The 24228-nt window shown below is 36.3% G+C and overlaps 1 pseudogene; it reads right to left on the minus strand.

Moving 5' to 3' along the window:
- Window positions 1-1335: 1335 nt before the first annotated feature.
- On the minus strand, window positions 1336-23498 carry LOC103718342 (annotated as a pseudogene).
- Between the last annotated feature and the right edge of the window lie 730 nt (window positions 23499-24228).

A 24228-nucleotide genomic window follows, 5' to 3' on the forward strand; every position in this document is an offset into this window, starting at 1 on the left:
TAAGGTGTTTCTTTGGTTTCTTAGTTCTGTATAAATATCCAAGATCTCTTTGGCAAATAACTAATATGGGACTAAATACACGTCCGCACGGGTCCTCATATGTCCAATCAGGAATTTGCTTATATTTTCCTTTAATATATTAAGGATTCCTTTCTCCATGAAACAAGCCACACATTGGATTGTGGTTTAAAATATTTATCAGCTGCCAATATTGCACCAATAACAGTCGCTGAAAAGCTATTATTATTTTACATATATGACAGGAAAAAAATATTAAATTACCTTTTTCATTTCATTAAAACAATATATATATATATTTACTTTTAAAGTTGTTATATTAATTTTAAAAAACATTTTATCTATGAAGATTGAATACCAGACTTGCTATTGCTTTACTGGTTATGTTCTTTATTTCATGATCTAATTGCTAGTTATGGCTGTTATGACTTATTGACCGCGATTGCACCGTTGCAGAAGAACTCAAATAAAGGCTGGATCCTTTTTCTAATAATGATTTCATCTAGCATCGCAATATTTCATGCGCATTTTTTGCTTTTGTGTTAAGTTGGTAGTGCATAAAATTAGGTCTACATGGAGGGAATGATAAAAAATATACTTAAACACATAGGGGTGGAATTGGATTTACCAACTCTGCAAGATAAATGAATGTTCCAAGATTGAGTACATGATGTTACAGTTCTGCATGCACTTTTTAAGGTTTATGTTCTTGGATATAAAAACTTCGTTCTTGAAAAAGGTGGTTTCCGAGTCGCATGCTACATCTGTTTTGGTTGGTTCAAAAGGATTGTTTCGTTCTGCAGCTGAAGAAACTTTGGCAGGTTTAAGAGCCAAGAACTAGAAAACAAAAAAGAGATCAGTTAAGGCTCATATGGGCTGCTCTAAGTTGCTGAAATAAATTTGACGTATTTTGTTTTCTGAAAAGATCCCATACCAGGTAGTCTCATACATTACATCCTTCTGTAACCTGTAGAGCCATACCAATACATGCACGCTCCATTAGCTCCTCAAGGAATGTGGCATCAAACAACATGACAGTCCAAGTCTAAACCCTTAAGCAGGAAAGGGGTTAAGGGGGTCAAAAAAAAAAAAGGGTGGAAACTTGAACCTATATCAATTCTTATGAAAGAAACTTCTGTTCAATTGAACCTTTATTGATCCTTATAGAAGTAAAATTATGTTAAAATATTTCATGACCTTTCAATTCATTCTTTAAGATGGCCTCTACTACTGCTTACTGTGAATGTTCTCGCAACCTAGATGAGGGCATTAAGCAGGACGGATGGAAGGAGGGAGGGGAGGAAAGCATTCTACATGTATCCATGAATCAACTTGTAGAAAGTTTATAATGAATCTATATAGTTACAAAGCCCGAAGGTTTCAATAATGGTAGAGCTGCATTCTAGGAATCAGCTATCGCCCTCCCAACACAGCCTGGGAGAGTGACAAATTATAATTAAGCTGAAGTAGTCGCAGACCAAGGATAATGTTCTCCACTGTGATTGGTGGTACAAAAATTTTGCCAAATATTTTGCGAAGGCGTGCCCAAGATCTTCTGAATGCTAAATAGATTGCTCTCTCAAACATCTCCCAGCCTGTAGAACTTCAGAGGGCTTTCTTAACATCAAAAAATCCAGGTCGCTCCCCATTTGCTGCAGCAACATCCTCAGGAGACGGCAACAGCAACCACAACCCCATTATTCTTGACAGCTTCAACTGCATCAGCAAACTCCTTGAAATCCTTCAAACTGTACATAAATGGGAAGAAGAATAGTCAATGCAGAACAATTTGAGAAACAGAATAATGAAGAGTGGTTCACTATGGAGGACAGGTTCATCTCAAGATAACAAGTTAACAACCTTTAATTGGTTCATACCTGCCACAACTATACTTCTTCCTAAAAGCCAGATAAAATAAAGCCGCAGTATCTTACCTAGTTGACAAAATCTCTTCCCGTCTTCTTTCACGTTCCTCATCTGTTATACCCAGTAGGTATCGCAGTAGAACTGACATGGAAATATGGTCAGTGCTAAATGTTGTCAATTTGCTAATTGCGAATAAAAGCACAAACCACCAGCAGCCAATAAGTATCCAACACTGGATCCACACAATTAAAACAAGAATAAAATGTGCATGTCTATGGAGTTTAACATGTTTTCTGTAAATCCTTTTATATTATAATCACGTAGGAAGATAAATAATCTTACAGGAATATTTATCCTTGTTTTGATTGTCCCCAGTAGGCTCTAAAAAGGCAATTAGCAAGCTTCAATTATGTACTTACTGGGATCTCTTACCCAAAAAAAAGTATAGTTGCTGGGAACCAATAATGGCACCAATAAAGATTAAGAAAATTACTAACAAGGATAAGAAAGTACTAGCACATATGGGCATAGACTATATATCTCATATGCCTCTCACTGATGCAGGACCATGGTTTTTCATGAACAACCATTCCTTTAACTACTTAGAGCATGTTTGTTTTTGCATGGAAAATTGTGTGAAAACTGCAAAGTCTGTGTTCGTCAGAAACTAGCAAATTTAGAAAAGTTTATTATTATGTTTCAGGAATTTCTTTGTATTGAAAAAAAAAAATTCTTTTCCTTTTCAACAGATTTCATTGCAACCAAGCATACCCTAAATCTACTGGCCCCTTGAAATAATTATCTTATAATGAATTCCAGAACTAGTGTTACAATGGTTAAAATCACTAATTTTGGCACGATGAGTTCGAAAAATGTCATGTCATGAAGATAAGGGAAGAGCTTTAGGCAATCAATGACATTATATTCGGATTCAAGGCAAAAGAATGATCATTCGCAATCTTCTTACTCGAGCAATTCATAGACAATTTTCAGAGTTGTATGTTCCATTTATATGGAAAATCATAAAAACAGAATGCCTGATGAGAGACTATTCTGCTGGGATGAAGAAAAATGCATGTCCCTATGTATTCATGGTGCTACATTATAAGTGAACAATGATATGTTACATGGACTACCTAGAGAGGGATGGCAACATGAAATTGCTAGAGGGACAGCTTTGAGCCAGTCTTAATTTTAATTGCTAACGTCTAATAGGGAGATCCTTGATGGGTTTTTAGCTTGCAAGACAAACTCATCAGTTGATGGGACTTGTAGTAGTTTCTTAATTTTTGAATTATAGAAGTTTTTCTTCTGATAGGAAGCAGATGAGAGGATTTGGGTTTGGAAGGTGGTGACGAAGCTCTGCCAAAGTACTTGAAATAGAAGCAGGTGCAGAGCGTAACCAATTAACATTAGTACAATTAAGCAAGAACATATATACGTAGTGAACAGGATGGAGCTACAGTTGGCATGACGAAGCTACTTTGGCTTCATTGCATAGAAGGACAAGAGAAGGATGAGGCTGCCTTAAAAAATGACCAAAAGCATGATGAATTTAAGTGTCGATGAGCCCGAGTTCTTTAGGGTACTCAGAAGCATTGAAACTAGAGGAAATAGGAATCTTCTCGGTCCTTCCATGTCGCCTACTCAAGTTTGATTTTTTCTCTATACCATATCCCCTATGCGATGAGAAAAGGCTTGGATGATAACAACAGCAATGATAACTAGGTGGAAATAATATTGTTATAACGGAAGCCTTATTGCATGGAGCAAAGAATGTTTAATATTGTGTGCATACAATAACTTGAGCAAGCAAAGATGTTAGATGCTAGTTAATACAAGGTATGTCTGGGAGATATCAGAAATGGGTACATTGGAGAATAGATGGAAGTAGCATTAATAAAGGATAAATCAAGTTGTATGAAATGGTCTCAAGATGGAATATATGCTAGTGATGGTCCCAACATGCAGGGAACCTCAATTCAGGTTAACGTCAAAAACAGAAAAGGGAAAGCCAAAGATGACTCCAATATAATTAGTGAAAAGGCTTGGAGACCCTTTCTGTCATCAAGAATTAAACCTTGGCAGAAAACAATGGCGCGGTGGGATCCATATTTACAAACAAAAATAAATGGAACAGGCTTCGTTGCTAGGCTCTGTTTTAATTTCTATTATTTGAATATGGCATTGGATACAAATCAAACGAAAGGTAAAGATCAACCCAACCTTAACAGGAGGACTGCAGATCTGTGCTTAGATGACGATGTCTCGCTTCCTATCCCACGTAGATTAGTAATTAATAAAACATTATCGTGCTTCAAACGCTCAAATGTACACCAGATTCTAAACATTATTTAAATGCCATAGTGGCAATGGTCCAATAAAATATTTTTGTCTCTGATCACCAGTCTGTAAAACTTACAATTTCAAATGCTAAGGCAAAGCATATCCAAATTATACTTAAACATGATTAAAATAGTAGATGAATCAGGCATTATGATTCAGTTTTCATGATGCTTCTAGCAGAGAAAATCATTTATTCAAATCCAAGAGAATATGCAAAAGAGAAACCTTTAGGATCTAGAAGCGGAGTACATCAATTTATACGCGAGATCAGAAGTGGAATTTATACCTGCTGTAACCTTTTGCATCTGGAAGCTGGTATGCATCAACATCTCCAATAGTACCAATAATGGCTTTTGTAAGAGTATCATCATCTAGCTCAATTTCTCGGAGAAAGCTGGCCGTCCCATCATATACATCTAGTGTTTTCAATAAGTTTGGATCACGATATGATAAATAAGAGAATACTCCTGCCATTGAAACCCAACTATGAGGAACAAAATACATGATATGCATGACAAGAGTTGATGGTTATCAGAAACAAATCAAGAAATGCATGGATATGATGTGATATGAACCTGAATGAGTATCAAAATCACAGAAGCCTCCATATGCACCACCGCTCACTCGGATGCGGTCCCATAACCACGTGTTACTGATGTGTTTGGAAATGACATATGCACTTCCATTAAGCTGATATCCTGTTTCATATATGTTAGCAGCTTTTCCCACATAGTTAACCTGCAAAAGTAATGAAAAGGATGATAAATATCATGAGAAAATTTTTATATAACGGAACATTAAGTGGTACTGCTAAAATAAATGACTGCACCTGGGTAGGAATGACAATGGCTTCATTTCCTGAAGAAAGTTGGGCATGCCAGGAACCAGTCTCAGAGATTGAATCGCTTGGGAGTGAATCAAGAAACTTGGCCAGAAAATTTGTAGAGTTTGTGATATTTTTCCATCGGCTGTCATGTTCACCAAACAACCTCTTCTTGAGAGCAGGGATTTACGTATTCCCTCAAGTGAACAAGCAATCTCATCCCAATCTTGATCAACTTTCTTTTCCAGGTCTTGTAAGAACTCCAAATAACTACCAAAAAAAGTATTGAACTTTAGGAACTAATCATGCTAAGCTTCTTAACTTAATTGACAGATCGCTAGAGTATATGTTCCACAGAAAAGAATGTAATGCATAGTCAAATATTATTAACTATAACAACTAAAGCACATAGAAGTTTCATAACTCACAACTCTGACATTGAATATTACAGGTGTCATTTTGTACATTTGCAATGATATAGTCTTAAGTCTTAACATATAGCATAACAACCAGGCATTATTTCACCTTTTTGAGTAAAGAATTAGAAAACACTTCAATTAAAATGGTAAAGAAATATATTCTAGAAAAATAACGATGCAAAAGAAAATCAGTTGAGTTGGATTTGATTTTATTTTGGATCCTTCATTTAGGTAAGTTTTACGGTCGGTTCTCAGAGTCCTATTCTAAGTAGGATCGATATACCAAGTTCCTCCTTTAGGCATATATTGGATGGCTAAGTCAAGAAGTCATTAGGATTTGTTTCCCTTACTGTTTTATGCAAGCTTCATCATATGGGTCGGTTCTGTACCGTACCAGATGCTCGTACCATACCGACACTTAGTATGTCTCGCCGTCTCATACCTTATGGCGTGCCAACACTGTGATAGAATGGTACTGGTACGAGGTCCGATATCCACACGGCAAACGTTGGTTTTATGTGTATATTTAAGGTTCTGTGAGAATCTAAATTTTTCATTCAGGAAAGATTGTCTAAATGGCATCCTAAATTCCTAATAAATCAAGCCATGGAGATGTTCTAAAGGGCACTATGACTGGCCACCAGAAGACACTATATGCCAATTATTTGAATGAATGAAAGATTTCTCTTAAGCCAGGTTCAGATAGCTTCTGTCATAGTTTTCTCTGCTCCATTTTTTCTGTTCTAATTATTTCCATCTTTCACCCCTAGTTTACTAGAGATGGTAGCCAAATTCTGAGTAGAAGTCAAATAGGAGTAAAAAAAAGAGAATGTATGAGTTTTAGAGGAAAATGTATCATTTTAGTTTTGCATATATTATCAATATGAAGTTGTCCACTTAAAAATATTCATTGCAATCTTTGTTTAAATGCTTAATTAGACAAATAACAACATGGATTTAATACGTCAAAACAAAAGCAGGATGCAAATACAGGAAACCAATCCTAAACGTTTTAGGTGAAATAGCAAGAAAGCAGACCTAATGCCACCCATCTGCTCAGCAATCCATCCTGCTACATTTAACTTAGCATCCATTCTAGCAGCTGCAATTCCATGACCACTGCCTCTTAGTCGGCTCTGCATACAGATATCCATTAGATTATCATGATGCTCAATAAGCATTTTTGCATGCAGAGATTCATGAAATAGGTACCTCCATTCTTGCTTTGCTTTGACATACAAATTGCTTAAAGCGCTGCTGTTCAGTAAACTGAACTTCCTGAAGAATGCAATTCATCTGGAAACAACTAAAAATGTCAGCCCCTTTTTAAGATGTAAGGCATGGACCGCAGATTAGTTTATCAGAATTCATCACAGCTTTAATTAGTATGTGTTCGGAAAAGAGTACTTTTTAATAACACTAACTAAAATTTAGTATGAGCAGATTATTCCCTAGCAGAAAGTTGATATGCAACAAACTCTTCCACACAAGTTAGAGTAACTGTGATAAGAGGTTCAATTCAAATTGTATATAGCTTTCAGAACTTGTTTGCACTTAATCACACATGAGAAGCTCAAACATACTTGAAGGGACAACTTGTTTTTGCTGTTGTCAGATCTAAGGTATGTTAGTGTCTTAAAGAGTCCGACTAAGCTGGATGCTTTAAAGACTTGTAATAACAGATGAAAGAATAAGAAATCCATCATAAAAGTTGAAAGGACTGAAAAGTGGCTGCTATTGAGGATTCATTCCTCATGGAACGAATGATGAAGACTAAAATTTGGAGACAGCCAATATTGACGAGCTAAAGATTGCAGTTACAGATATGGTAAACAAAGAAATCTAAAAGAAAACTCTATAAACATACGAAGCAGAATGATTTTTAGAACTATACCAAGAATATCAATTTATATCAATGCAAAATTAGAACCATAGAGCTAAAGGTAATGATAATACCAGGTTAAATAGGTCCTCAACCCGTCCTGCCATGGCTTTTCCACGAACAATTATACGTGTGCATGGATCAACCTTTCCCCTTACAGAAGATGTGAAGGGATAAACTGAAATTCCTCCTGTCTTTCTTCCAATTAATTGATTAAGCTGCACGAAATCCATGTCTTTTGTACCCATCTCTAGCAATGATTGGCTGATAAAAAACTCCAAGGTGTTAGCTCAAGTTCTGAAGTACTAAATTTCAACTGTGCATATATATATATACATGCATCAACTTAGTGCAATGACGAAGCAAAATAGTTCTGCTCACCAGAACAATGGCACCAATTGAAGATGTTCTTTCTTCAATAAACTCATATCAAATACAGCTTCTGCATAGACAACGTCATTGGTGAAGAGGTCATGCTGCAAAACTTTGACTCCATTGACTTCTCCAATCTGCAATCCAGAAGCATATGCTATTAATAACCTTCCAACCATGTTTAAAACTCAAATCACATGAAAGCATCAAAAATCAGAAACTGAACTGAAAGAGAAGCTTTTAAAGGGTATAAGTTATGTTGGCAATGCATCAGAAAGCAGTTACAACACAATATTGAGATCAATAAACCAATATGCTAGGAATAAAGGCAAGGATAAGACATCATGCAACGAGCGAGACAAGGTTGGCAGGGATGGGATGGAAAGTGTACATAGGAAGTGGGTGGATGAGTGGGTGCATTATGTATGTTAGAAGTCACATACATGCGATTTGTTATAGAAAAGGATGAAAAGTATTACTTCTGTGGGCACATGTATAGGTTTTCTTGGGATATCTTGTAATGAGAGGCTAGGAACGGATCTTAAAGCTTCAGGTGGATCTGGTGTTTCTTGCTTTAAGCGGAGCTCCTGCGTGGCACGTGCTAGCTCAGCGAGATCCTCTTCTGTCATACCAGCTCTAACTTTTTCCAGTATTTCTTTCTCAACTGCTTCATCATGAGAAGCTTTATCTGGATCAGGCTGCATAAAAAGGATGTCAGTTATCTTAAAAAACTGACAAAATGTTCTCCCAAGAAATAGAAGGATATCACTGCTCTTTAAAAACTAATGAAATGTTATTCTAAACTAATATTCTTAAGCTAAAGAGTTGTAGACACACCTGCAATTCAACTGTGACACGATGAGGGTTGTTTAAGATGAATTTCTCTATAAGTGGGGAAAAAACAGCTTTGGATCCTTCTTCAGCTATACGTGCTTTTAGAGATTGCAAAGGTTTCTCATATCTTAGGGGCTCAAATGGATCCATATCATATATCCATTTACCCTGCAAGACATGGACATCTATGAGTTAGTCTCAACCGGGCAAAAGATCAACAGTGTGACTTCCTTAAACTAGGAAGAGATACAGAATCCCATACAATGGAGCGAAGCATCAGAGATAAGCCTCGGGGGAAGGAACCCGTGTTATTCTCCCTAAGTGAGAACTCAATTGTGTTCATCGATGCCTCTACAGCTTCAGGAGCAAAACCTTCCTCTGCTAACTTTTTAAGAGTGTCCGCAACCAATTCTTCAACCTTTGAATGTCGTTATCAGAGACACCTTTCAGTCCAACACTAAACTGGGGTTGAAGGAGTTCATCTTCAATTCCACCACCAACAATGGCATCTCCTAAGCCACTTTCCAGCAGAATTCTTCTCAGTGGAGAAGCTGGTGTTCCAAGCAAAAGATGATCCAAGAAACCAAGTGCAAGCTCAGTTTCTAAGCCCAAGGGCTCTTCAGATAGCAGCCAATTAAGGCAAACCATGTGTTTCTTTTTCAAATCCTCACCTTCACCAGCAGGATATTTCTCAATGATCCTTTTTGGTGCGCTGAACAACTTTTGTGGCTGAACCTTTGATTCATTAGAGGCAGAACTTGCTTCAAACTGATCAAGATACTCTGCAAGACAGATATCATTACAAATTAACCAACTCAAGAACTGATCCAGTGCTCGGAATTAAGTTGTACTCGAGACATGATATTATTAAACAGTTAAATACTAACTTCTAGAGAGATCTCAATCATTATTTGACCCTCAGACAGCCACTTATTTGAGCTGATAAGTAGAACATCATTGTTTCTATACTCTTAATAGCTCAAGAATGTCCACTTGGTTTATGGCTCGTTAACAAGTAGAATAATGTAAATGTCGCACCATGCAAGGGTAAAGTTCTAAAGCATGAAAGACACGATGATTGTAAAGGAATCTAGGAAACATAGCCTCCAAGCCATCACATTATTTTGGACAGTTAATCAGTTGAAAGGAAACAACTAGAGACAAACATCTACTAGAATATAACCACTACCGAAGACTCTGCTTGTGAATAATGTACATGCTTATTCACATGGTGAACTGCCAATATCTCATTGGATGAATTTCTGTGCTACTAACTTAGTGTTCTAAGCTCAAAGGGAAATTTCATTAATGTTCTAATACGAAGGTCTACGACGTCCATCGTATCATAGGCCTTATCTACATCCAAGTCATTGAGATCAGTGTTACCTGGACATGGGGCATAGGTGTCAAGCGTCCAAGTGTCCTGAAGTATCCAACATGAAAAGTTCAAAAAATGGACAAGAGGGCACGGTATATACACATCACACACAAAAAAAAATTTATTTGGATTTGAAAGCATTTAGATTGTAGACAATTAATAGTTTTGAGCTATGACATCATTTAGGCCCATCAACCATGTATCTCAGTTACTCAACTGCATCGCTTAGTAGTAGGCCCCATTACTGAAAAAAGTTGGGCTATCTTTGCTTTGCCCATCAGATGCAATGTCTCTTCTGCTCTCTAAACCCACCGCCTCTCTTCTCTATTTCTCTCCCTTCTAATCTCTAGCCCCCAACTCCCCATGAAACCCCTAGCTAACTAGAGAGGTGAAATGGATGTGTCTTTCTGGATGGATGATTTGCATTCCCTGCACTTTTAGAAGGGAAACAAGAATAGATCCATGAACAAGCCTTAAAGCCAGGGTTGGAGAAGAAACAGGTACACAGTGCCCTCCTCCCTCCCTGCTTCTCCTCCACCACCACCACCCTCTCTCTCTCTCTCTCTCTCTCTCTCTCTCCCCCCCTTCTCCGGCTAGAGTAAAATAAATACCCGTGTCACCGGCATGGCCAATACATGTTGCAGGTGCCATGTTGTATCCATGTGGGGACATGGTGAAGAACCTTATTTTCAATGTGTCTGGGTAACATGGATTGAGATAGTTGTATCGCTTCCCTAAAATTAAGAGCTTAGATTGGCAAAAAGGTATCAAATGAATATCAAATTGCATGTTTATAGCTCCAAAGCATATAGTTGCATTTAGATTCTTGGCTTCAAAACTAAATGTCTACAAGCAGACTTTTATGGGACATACAAGGGTATTTTGGCTTATTAATTTCAATCGGGCAATAACAAGGGCAAGAGCTCAACAAAAAGAGATGGAGAGCTGCCCTTTTAAGGTGATCTAACCATAATTTACATACAACAAGGCATAAGTCTTATATACGTTGAAGCTCACCCCGGGCCGTGGCACTTCCTTCATCTTCGTGCCCATCCATGTCCACATGAGGTAAGCCTCCCTTATATCCATTTTTATAGAACTCACCACTGTTTTTTGGATTTGTTTTCAAATATCTTAAAAAGATTTAAAAGGCTCGCTCATTAAAGCCTCTTGAATCCTTTGTTACTCAATTGTCAATGAAACTTCAAATTGTTGCAGGCAAGTTACGAAATCTTTTCAGAAGTTCAGTTCGTAAGTCAAGGGATTTGATTTTAAGCTGGTTAGAGAAATATCTGCAATCAAAGGAAGGGAGTTATCTTAAAAGTTCAAAACTAAGTAAAAACAGAACATTTAAAGCTAATCAATCTGGTAAATCCAAACTATCACTCAGAATATGCAACAAATGGAAAAATCTTGATTAGGAGACATGGGATCTAGGTATTTGAGAATTTTCTTTCAGATGGTTAGTATCAATAAAGCTAAATAAGTAGAAGTGCATCATAAGAGTATCAGGAAGAGAAGGCAAGGTGTCATACAAAGAAAACAAACACTTATGTAAGGTAAGCTCCTCACCACTTAAGATACGTAGTCGCTCATTTGGATCATCATCTCCATAAAACCATATCCTAGCATTGCCAGGGTGGTAGTATCTACGGTGGAAATCCTGAAATATATTGCACATAATATTTTCACACACAATTATGTACACACACAAGTTTAAAATATAAATTATAACGTAAATGCATGCCTGGTAGTATCTATGGTGGAAATCCTGAAATATATTGCACATAATTCTCATCAAATGAGGATAATAGCATTCTCATCAAATGAGGATAAGTTATTGAATGAACAGTTGTGATCTCACATTTGAAAAGTTTGTGTTTCAATAAAGAAACTCTTCTAACAGATGCACTTCCATTTATCTCTCCAATTGCTACATATTTATTTGGATACAGTATTGCATCAAACATTGTTGCCCCAAACTTCAACTACCAATGCAACTGCCCAAGCCGAAAGCAGCCCTTAGACACCCAGGCATTTTATAAAGCCAAAGCTGGTTATTAAGCATCCAGGTACCCACCTAAACGATCAGATGGCCTCCCTACCAAGGTTTGGCAGGGGCTGGAACATATTGTGCTGATGATTTGTTGGCACAGAGCATAGCTGCATGCCGTTCAATGTGAGCCAGCATGTTTCCAGATTGTGCCAAGCACTGGCAAAGCAAGTATCATGCCAATGCACATGCAGGACTTTGACCCTTTCTCCCTGCCTAGAACACAGGAAAGTACCAAGTGCCTATGCAGGACCATCAACCCACCTAGGTAACCACCTTTGCCAACCTTGCTCGGATGCATAAGCTTTATGGAAATCAGGCAGTAGGCATCATAAAGTTGGAGCATTCAGTGCCAATTCCTGACTAAAATTAATGTTTCCACTTTCTAGAGATCAATACCAATTTTATCGTAAAAAATGACTGTCAAAAAAGTGTAGCACCGGCAGTTACTACAGCTTGCCAAATACTAAATTAGATGATGAGATCAGAATATTAGGGTTCAAAATCCTGAAAGAACTTGAAATACAAACCTTGAGCAAACAAACAAGAAATGATACAATTTAAGGTTAAAAAAACAAAGCAATAGAACAATTTAAGAAGTGACAACAATCTAACTTTGACAGAAATTATTACTCTATGTCAAAAACAATTTAAGCATGGAAAAAGAAATGTGAACCTTGAATTCTTCAAAAGTGAGCTTGGGGATGACTTTTGGATCACCACCACTATCAACACCATATGTATTTTCAGGAAAAAGGGCCTGCAAGGAATCAATATGCAAAAATGTAACACACCTGGACTTTCATCACAAAGTTGAAAGGCAAAACCAAGGTAAACTTTCACCAAATACTGAACATATGGTGCCTGGAAAAAGTAACAGAACCAACTACAGATGCTTTGGTTCAGTCCAATTGCTCAGTGTTTAAATTAGAAGATTTTTCTAATTTAAGTTTATGGGATTGAAAATGATAACTTATTAAAAAGAAAGAAGAAAAGATAAAAGCAACAAACATGATAAAGCAAACAAATAAAACACCTGAATCATTTAACAGCTGGGCAATCCAGAAGCAAGACATCTAATTCAAGTTACTCGAAAAGATAAGCATGCTCAAACTGGAATAACTTATTCTTAAATTGTCTTTCTTCAGCTCAACAGTTTATATAAGACATGCAATTTAACAGCAAAAAGCAAGCATACCTTATACGTGGAAGAGCAAAGAAACTACACAGCAAAGTAGTTCAAATTAAGCAGGAGTTAACATTGAAAACAATATAGGTTCTCGTCCGCTCTTTTCCATTCTTATAAGTAAGAATTAAAACAACATCCCCAAGATAATAGAAACACATTCTTAAAAGAAGTGCAAAAATACCAACTAGAAATATTGGTGTGCGCTCAGGAAGAAGTGGAAGTTGCTTTGACAGTTTATAATGCCTAAAAGAAGATCTGAGACAATGTCATTGTGTAGATAATTCATGCCGAAATTAATGAAATCTAAGAAAAACAAGCCTATGGAATATCAATTGATGATGAACCTATATGTAATTTCAGCTTTTCTTTTGATTATCGCAAACCTACACTACAAGTAGAGGTAAGTTTAGCTCCTTGTATTTGAAACACATGTCAGTGGTTGTTTCTTTTTATTTGACATGAAGACTATCTTCATAGATAAATTTCAAAGGTCTGAATTCTTGGCTACCAAAGGGACCAATGCTACACATATATATCTAGCTGAAGGTTAAGGAATAACTCATGAACAAACAGTTACAACTGAACCAGGACAGCAATTGGATGTATTATTAACAGCCTTAAAAACAATCACGATTTCCAGGCCTTATTTTACTTGTTATTAAACCAATATGGATAGTAAATTCTACACAACCACTACATTTGTCATCATTCAGTTAAAGAGTACAACATTTTTGGAGTTTACAGCTAATATTTGTGTTTTCTTGTACTAACTCTATCTACTGGCAGAAAGATGTCAAGTCATGTGCACTTTAATCAGTCATCAACAATGGCTAATGCAATTTGAAGTAGACCGATTTACCGTCTGAATAGATAACCAGATTATCATTTTTCGGTTCATCTAAGCTAAGGTCAAAAATGAGTCAGAGAATATCAGGCTGCATCTACTTACTATGTTGTTGTTAATAATGCACAATGAAGAAGATAAATAGGTTTGCTTCTATTGTTTGGTATACTGGACATAATATGTATAAATCTGCATCTTCCACTTGGAGTCTGCTGCTTGGTCATTACCTCTTCCATCGTGCATTTCCTGATAATGACAGCTTTAAGATTTTCCGATATAAAACACTGAAATAGATCTGTCACATATAGGGCTACCCCAGATGGGAGAAATGCTTCTTATTGAGTTCAGCTCATGATTCAATGGATTGACCAAAATATCCACAACTTCCAGTACATCGTTTAAGCATTGCTTATATGTCAGATCAACTTTCAAATGTAAGTGAAAGCCAAAAATTAGAGAAACCAATATTCACAAGGATTTTCTCTACCTATATCTATTTGGGGAATAGGGGTTCATAATTACACTGCCAATACCTCATCCTAGTCATAAAAATCAAAATTGCGCACTGGAGAACTCTGTTAACCGCTTTTCCAAAAAAAAAAACATTTGTATGCCTTAATCTATTACTTGATTCTTTTGCAAAGCATTATAAGACCCTGCTACAAGTCTTTATCTCACCAATATCATATTCAAATTACTTTCTTAAGAAAGGAACTTGCCAGCCCTTGGTCGGAAGGTTCAGTAAAAGTAGGAGCTGTATTGTAAAACAACTAAAGTGGTAAACAGTTAAGCCTACCCACCAGACGAACATTAGCTGACAATGGGTTTACATATCAATCATAAAGCATGAGGGTTCCCAATCCTCTGAAGTATCGGATCATGAGCACTTTGTTTCTGTGTATAGCTGAAGCATACGAAGGTAACATTACTGGACACCATTCACAAGTATCGTACATTTAAAAATTGAAACACAACTCTCCCATTTAATGAAGAATATCTAATAGGTTAACCATCAAAGAAGTGAATTGAAAAGGATGGTTTCAAAGAACATCAGTATACTACAATGCTTATGCATGCAGCATAAGACAACTACCAAAAATCAATAACAATGATCATATAAGTTCATAAAATCATGTAGAGAACATAAAACAAGGAACCTGCCTGTTGAGAAGCCCGACCCAGTATGTTATCAGGCTGAGAGTATACTCCTTTCATCTCATTAAAGACGACTCCTGGAATTACATACCACGTACAAAGGGTGAATAATTAGTTAACTTGCCTAAACCATCCAAGGTACGGAAACTAAACAAAATCCATTGTAGAAGAGTACGGAGATGGCTTGATAGGAAAGCTTTTTGCATTACATTTCGTAGAAGATTGGAAAATTGCCTAAAAATGAAAGAGACCTTATTCATTACGGTTTACGGACGGAAATAATGTGGTCTGAAGAGCTACCTTTGAAGGATATATCTTCAGCAGGGTTGTTAAGCTCATAATGCCAACCCTCCTGTTGAAATGTTTGGAAATCCTCGATGCATTTAGGAAAGAAGACAGCATCTAAATATACATCAACCAAATTGTAGAAATCCTGAAGAATTGGGAATTGTATTTTTTAGGAAGACTCATATGGGCACATTGCAAAATAGTGAAGCAATGCCTAAAAATTTTACATATTTACCTTTGCATTTGTTGAAGCAACTGGATAACAAGTCCTATCCGGATAGGTGAATGCATTTAGAAAAGTATGCAAGCTACCTTTCAGTAATTCAACAAAGGGTTCTTTCAAAGGGTACTTCCTGGATCCACACAACACACTGTGTTCAAGTATGTGAGGTATGCCGGTTGAATCCTCTCTGCAGTTGGCAAACTTCTAGTTGTCAAAACACCAAATCTTTTGATTACATAATTAAGGATTGATAATCCATTAATCCACATTCAGATTTATACAAAAAAAATAACATTGATGTAGATTTCTAAAGGACTCAAGTTACTAAATAAAGTTTACAAACTAATAGTAGCGTATGTGCATGATTGCTAGCTACGATTACAGATTCATGATGGAGCACATGCTAAAACTTGCCACGAATTGGCATGGAAAGGTATACAGGCCTACAAAAAAGACTTCCAATCGACATGCTAGGATCTGCAATTTTGTTCATGTTCAAACATAATTAATATTAACTATTTTAAATCAGTGCATAAACATCTTTAAACTATTTAATTTAATAATTTCTATGATTGATGAAAAAATAGAATGCACAAAGCCTATCGGAATGCTGGAAGTCACTTTTACATTGATCCACCATCCGTATTTCTTCAGTATAACGCAACCCCAGGCTTCTCTATATGCAGGACATTCTTTTTTTGCAACTAATATCACTTTTCTCATAGTCAGCCTATACTGGGCTTATATAGTGAACAGTTATGCAGGCAGCCAAAAAGGCCCTAAAGTTCACTGCATATTAAAGCAACGAATTTCATAGAACGAGAAATGTGGACTGCCTCCAGAATCAAATAGTTTTAGCGCTCAATACTCAAGAGCACCACTTTGATAAGCATGAAGACAAATGATCTGAAATAAAGTGCTAAAGGAGACATGATCGAAATGGAAACCAGATGCATGCCTCATTTCCAAAGTACAAGGAGGATTATGATGACTTTAAAAAGGTGAGTATGAGTTATGAAGTACCAAAGACATAAATATATGAGATATGCCCATATAAAACAGGATAAGTCATTCAAAAATCAATGTATTTATAGCCCAGTTGCTTGAAGAAGTCAAAACTTCAAGGATTACTAAATCAATGAAATCAGTGCAGATGGAAGCCAAGAGCAAGTAAAGGACATTTTTGCAAGCTTCAACACACAGGGTGAATAAACCAAATTCAAAGGTACAGAGTCTACAGACTAAGTTAGGTGTTGAATGTCCAAGGGAGAAGATAACGAAGATATCATTTCACAAAGGAAACATGGAAGAAAGGTCAAGAATACCCATCTAGAGAGCTTCCCTAGTTTAACAGTTAGACCAAATTAAATCCCATTAGGGATCATTCTGCAGTGGCATGGAAGAGGGCAATAGAACAAGATTCATGATGTTGGAGATGAAAAGAAGGAGATAATTGAAGCAGGTTAGGTCTCCTGAACTCTTTTACTCAGAAAGGAAGAAGATAGTGAAGAGGTGACTTCCACAAAGGAAACATTAGGTGATAGGTGGAAATTACCCATCTAGAAAAGACCACAAAGCCAACGGTTAGCCCCAATTACCTCCATGAAGAATGATAATGCACGGAACAAGAACAAGAATCAAGTAACACTATGCAAGGATGACCTATAAGCTAGCTCAAAATTCATTGATAGCTTGTAAACATGAAAAATAAGAGGAAACAAAAAATCAACCAATAATGTTGGAGTGGCATGTAAGAAATTGACAAATGGAGAGTCCAATCAAATGCATCATATGTTATATAATTGGATGCACATGAATCAGGAGTTAGAATGACTTCATACACCACAAGGTAGACAAACCAAACTAAAGATATCTAGACATGATCAAAAGCAAAGGCAAGATTCCAGGGGCATAAATATGTGGCCAAGAACCAATAAAGGTTCTCTATAAAATAATTAGCAACAGTCAATAACCACAGGGAAAAGATTATGGAAAGAAAATTTCAAGATTGGCAAAAGCAATAAAATTTGATGATTATTGTTGAGAAGAGCCATTTGTACCAATAGAGATCAAAGAGGAATAAAAGCAACTATATATGATATCAAGAAATGCAGAACCGTCCCGAACCATCTGGGACAGTTCTGGCATTCAAAACGGTAAACCGGCAAGTGGGAGGAGAGGGAGAAGAAAAAAGAGAAAAAGAAAGAGATGGGGGGAGGAAGGGAGAGGGAGAGGGAGGGAATGCCGCCATTGGCCTCCAAAGGGCACCGCAGGGGCAGGGGTCCGAAGGGCGGAGCCCCTTCTCCGGCCCTCTGTGCCCCTCCAGCACCCTCCGAAAGCCTCCAACGGCCCTCCCTCCCCCTCTCCCTTCCTCCTCCTCTCTCTCTCTTTTCCTCTCTCCTGTTCTCCCTCACCCTCTCTGTTGTGTCGGTACAGACCCAGCACGGAACAGCACAGGGGCATACCGAATCATGCCGCCAACCGACTGGTACAAGCTTGTACCGGCACGGCGAACCTTGCATGATATAACTATTAACAAATCTTCCATCTTACATGCTTTTCACATATCAGAGTATTGTTTGGAGTACTTCACCATGTCACCAAGTGTCCAGCATAGATTGGATGAGGAACCACTAGATATCAATACCACCAGCAATTACTAAAAAATCATACTTTGAATTTCTGCCTTATCTCTATAATCAAAACCATAAGTTTTCACTTTCATCCAAAAATGATTCGAAACTAGAGTCAGTTTTGTAGGTTCGGCCCAAAGTTGCCCAAAGGCCAAATATATTTTATATATAGGCAATTATGATAGCATTTTGTTTTCTATTCCAAAAGCATTTTCCCACGAAAAAAAAAATCAAACTTTGCAAATTTGATGAACATTTGAAAGCATTGGAAAACTAGGTTGCTAAGAAAATTAGAGAAGCCAACTTTTAATATAGGTTCGGCTATCCTAGAGATTAAACTTAGTGGTCACAAAAATTAATACATGTCAAACTGTCATTTACAATCATTGACATAAGTCACATAACACTCTAATATGTAAAAAAATGATTATCAATTCCACAATTAAACTACTATTTTTTAAACATTACGCATCCCATACATGCATTCCAACAAGAAACCATCGAAATGATATACTTAAACACTCCGAACAATAAACATATTTTATAATGATGTCAGAGCAAAACATTTTTACTAGATTTTTTACTTTCCTCAATTTTTCTACTTTTTTAAATCATTTTTGGCTGAAATTGCCCAAATCACAATTAAAACTGCAGAAATTGAAACCAAACTTTCAAACTTTGCTGCCAACATGCCATAAAAAAGTGTTCAAAGAAAAAGAAGTACAGTATAGTTAGAACTCAGAAGACCAAGTGACATATGCATAGAAAGATAGTGTACCCATTAAACTGCATATAAGCCATAAAAAGAAACAAAGGAGGTACACAGAGTAATCACAACTGCTGCAAGATTTGTTAAATGCAATGGAATAAAGACTGAACATTGAGCAAAGCAAAGAGCCAATAAACCAATAGCCATTTGCATCTGTATTTATCCCAAAAATTCACTGCATGTTATGTGAAAAGATTGTAAGTCGATTTCCCCGCCAGTAAGCAGTCAGGTAGACTGCGGGTGTAAACAAGTTATCTTACAATCTCTTTCATACATACTTAAAGCCCAAAGTCAGTTCTGAAGCAGGTCAGCCTTGATCACTGACCCATACTATTTCTAATGCAACACAAGCTACATACCAAATTTTCCCTTCTAGATGAATGATTCCCAAGTAACAAACTTATGACTATGCCTATAAAATGCTCACCAAAAGAGAAACAAATACTGCAACTCTGAAATTACTTAGGTTGATTGGAGTGGATTAATCAATTCATATTGGTATTATCCCAAACTGATTACTTATTCACAATCCAGTTTAATAAAGATTAAAGATGAAAAAAGGGAAGGAAAAGATATGATAGGCAAAATAGGAGAATAAAAACGAAAATAAGCAACCAAAAAGAAGATCCATATATGTGTCATTTATTACAATTCCTTGGTTTTAAGCAGCATTTTTTTAACTAAAATACCTTGGTTTTCTAGCAAGAATTCAAGATAATTCAAGGGCTAATACATAAATCACGCATCTGAAATACATGTGCATATTGGTGTTCAACCTGTGTATGTATTCTCCATTATTAAGTTTAGAATGTAATCTTCTTTTTTTTCCAAACTAATTTTCATTTAAGAGTATGTCTTTGAAAGAAAATAAAATGTAAACTCTAGAGACTTTCACCTAAATCACATACTTGATCATGCATGCATTGAGACTCTTTATATAAGTGCACAGATTGCTAACATTGATAAAATTAATATAGTCTATGTATAACAAAGTTGATATTTAACTAAACAGTCCAATGAATTAAGAGCTGAATTAGAAATCAAAAAAGTATTATTCGGTCATATACTGTAAAGTTTTTTATTTTCATTTTTGTAAGATGATATGCTAACTTTGTAGTTGTATCTGATTTTTTTTTATACTCTTTTCTAGCTTTCTGGCACAGTGTACAAGCTGGAATACTACCATGTCTAATATCATACCTTTTTCAGCCCACATCAGTTCAGTGAGCAAGATCATAGCTCGAATAACAAACATATATATATACATATTTATGTGTGTGTATGTACATATATATGTGTGCATATATATATATGTGTGTGTGTGTGTGTGTGTGTGTGTATGTGTGTGTATATATATATATAGATGTGTGTGTGTGTGTATAACTATATATATATGTGTATATATATGTGTGTATATATATGTATATGTGTGTGTGTGTGTATATTTGTGTGTGCGTGTATGTATATATATGTGGATATATATATATAAATATATATATAATATGTGTATATATATAAATATATATATGTATATATAATATATATATAATATGTATATATATTTGTGTGTGTATATATATATGTATATATAATATATGTATATATGTGTGTGTATATATATGTATATGTAACATATGTATATGTGTGTGTGTGTGTAATATATGTATATATATGTGTGTATATATATGTATATATATAATATATGTATATATGTGTGTATATATATGTATATATGTGTGTGTGTATATATGTATATATAACATATGTATATTTGTGTGTGTGTGTGTGTGTATATGTATATATGTGTGTTTGTGTGTGTATATGTATATATATATATGTGTGTGTATATATATGTATATATAATATATGTGTGCATACCAGATGAAAAAACACAACACTTTGACTAAAATTGGACAGACGAGAGACCAAGAGCAGATAGAAGGAAGAATATTAGATGTACTTACGGAGGAGTGCGGAAGACGATGCCAAATACTTTATTCTCATCATCGTTGGATACAGACATTACTTCTGCACCTGTCTTCTTGTGCTTGTAAAGTACGGCAGTCGATTTGCATTCATCAATAGTTTGTTCAGATATTTTTTCAAAACCAAGCTTCTCAGCAATATCATGACTCTCATCCATTTCTGCTGGCAATAGAAAACAACAAACAGATTACATAATTTAACAATACATTAAAAGAGGAAAACACTAACTTTGAACTAGCAAAGGATTTTTCCAGACAAAAAAGAAAGCTGATAGACAATAACGATCTCCTACAATATCATCTATCATCATTAAAAGCAAATATCATCAAAGTACTTGACTAAGTGGATATGTCAAAATATGTGCGCAAGATAGTGAACAATACCAATTAACAATAGTTCATTACCCTCTGGATCTAAAAATATCATTCAAATGTTCAAAATCATCCAAGAATATCAAGCAAGAAAAACTAAAACCAGCTTACTGAAGATTGCAATATATGCACTGTGCTATCACAGAGTTCAATGACTTCTATCTTGCACACAATACACTGAAAGGAAGGTGCTATGCTGATGCAATGGAGCAGATACGTAGAATCACATTTATGTGTGCATGAATACATGTTATGCATGTATCAGTGTTAAATGATGAACAAAAATTGAATAGAAATTTGTTTTATAGCAGCCTGCTTCTCTTTTTTCCCATTTTTCTTTGCTTTTTTTTTTAATTCACCCCTTTCCTACTGATGGCCAATCATGAGGCCTTGCTACAGCTCCAGATGACTGAACTAGATCCCACATCTCCTCAAAAAGGACCTATAATCTTTTTTTTCTTCCATAAACTGAGGCTGCCCTCCTGTTTCACTGTGTATAAGTTATGCAAGTATAGGATCTAAAGCAGATACAAGTAACCACTCAAGAAGACTGACAAGTTGTTAATTGTAGATTATGAATGACCAAACATGTTATCAATGTACCAAAGTCATAAACTATAGCTGATAGGAGGTTATCCTCAATAGGATACTATTGCAGAAAAGAAATTCAGTGGCACAAACTTTGAGAATAGTACCAGTGTCAAATTAAAAAATAAATAACTTCCTTGTCAAAAATCAAGAATCATCAGTTAGAAAAACGAATGACTGAGAATGGTTAAGAAAGCCTCAAAGAGTGACTTTTAATGTGCCATATTATGCTACACAAGGATAATTCACTTGGAGCATCTGATCATACACTGGAAAAAATTTTGGCAAGGGCATTTTCCATTATCTTTGTTGGAGTCCTACTTTCCAACATTATCAATATAACCAGATACAGCAATCAATCTAAAGGGTAACATAAAGGACTCTCATTAGTTAGGGAATAGCAGCTTTGATGAGCTAAAATTTCGTCTATAATCTCTTCCCCCCCCAACCCTTAAAAAAGAGAGGCAAAAGAAAAAAAATGCCGAAGGCTGTTATGACGTATGATCATGTGCTCCTCCCACAATATTCTTGTACAGCACAACACGTCATCCAGTCATCACATAAATTACAAGGTGATACCAATTAGAGTGAAAAGCTATAATCTTTTAAGGGGAGGAAAAAAAACCTCTAACTCGCTTTCAGTATTGAGTTTGTCAAAATTAGCATCACTGATTCACTCGTCAAAAATTACTGAACACATTAACGATGGCAATGGAAGACAAAATTACAAATGTCAACGAATAAATCAATGCAAGCAACCAACAGCGCAATTCCATTCAGTTAAACTGGCACAAGTTTCAGCAAATAAAAGTATCCCAGAATTTTATCGGGTAGGGAGGGGCGGGCAACCAAGTCTATCGGGACAAATCACAGGAACCAAATAATTGTAATAGGATTTCTGGGAAGGAGAAGTTGCATCAAAATGCAAATTTAAAAAAAAAAAGACAAAAAAATGCAATTTTTAAAAGAATAAATGAACCAAAATGCAACTTTCAAAAGAAGAAACGCATTCTAAATGCGATTTTTCGTAGGAAAAAAGGAATTTTCCGATGGCCGGGTGGAGTTTCTTGCACATCTTTACCTCGGGAGACAGGCGAGGGGGTGGTAGAGACCGCCCGAATGGTGAGGGAGAAGGCTCTTCTGAGGTGGACGGAGGGGGCGGGACCCGGCCGCCAACGGAGGGCGCTGGAGCAAGATAAGAGGCGGAGGTGCTGGGACTGATGCCTGAGGGGATTGGTGGAGAAAAGGCGTGAGCTGGCCTTGGCGCGGGGGAGAAGACGACGGCAGGCCGTAGAGGAGCAAGATAAGGAGCGGAGGAGCGCAACCCTCTCCATTACGCACTTGAACTAAGGGAGAGCAGATGAGAGCCGGGAGGGAGTTTGCTGCCCCGGGGTGATATTAAACTTCGGGAGCAAGAGAGAGGGGAGGAGGGGCTGGAAGATTTTTTTTCCCCGGCTGTAGACCTTAGCTAAACGGACGGTCCCGGTTTATGGGTTTGATTGATCCATATGGCCCTCAGCCATCCAACCAAATTAGGGTTTTTGTAATTAGTTTGAAACTTGGAGTAAAACATTATTGTTTGAAAATCCAAATGTTGTCCCTACATCCCTATCCTAATTTTGTTGTTTTCACATCTCTATCGTGATTTTGCAAAACATATCTTGAATCTCATTAGCCCATAAAACAAATTTTAAGATAATTGTTATGCACTTGCTGCCAAAATATATTCAAACTAATAAGACACTAGATAGGAGATTCCATCCTTGTAATGCATAAATATAAATATATATATATATATATATGTATGTATGTCTGTATGCCAAACAAATACATACCGTACCAATATTATGCTTTTGTGGCACCGGTATGTGATCCGGTACCGAGACGATAAATCTTGGTTTAAACTATTGCTAGAGTTTGACACATTCAATGCATGTATTTAAGCTATACTTCAACATAGTATTACTCAGAAATTTGAGTTTAGCAATATATTTGGTACTAGCTATTACAATAAGTTTAGAGGTCATTTCCTATGTTTTTCAATACTTTTTTTTTTGATGATATTCAATACTTTGAACTTTGTATCTCATCTATATACTTAAATAAGTTTTCTTTTTTGGCATGTACATCATTGTACCATCGCTTTAACATGCATCGAAATTGTTGTATAATTTATCAATGTTAAGAAGTG

Source organism: Phoenix dactylifera, chromosome 15, assembly GCF_009389715.1.
Source record: "Phoenix dactylifera cultivar Barhee BC4 chromosome 15, palm_55x_up_171113_PBpolish2nd_filt_p, whole genome shotgun sequence".
NCBI lineage: Eukaryota > Viridiplantae > Streptophyta > Magnoliopsida > Arecales > Arecaceae > Phoenix > Phoenix dactylifera.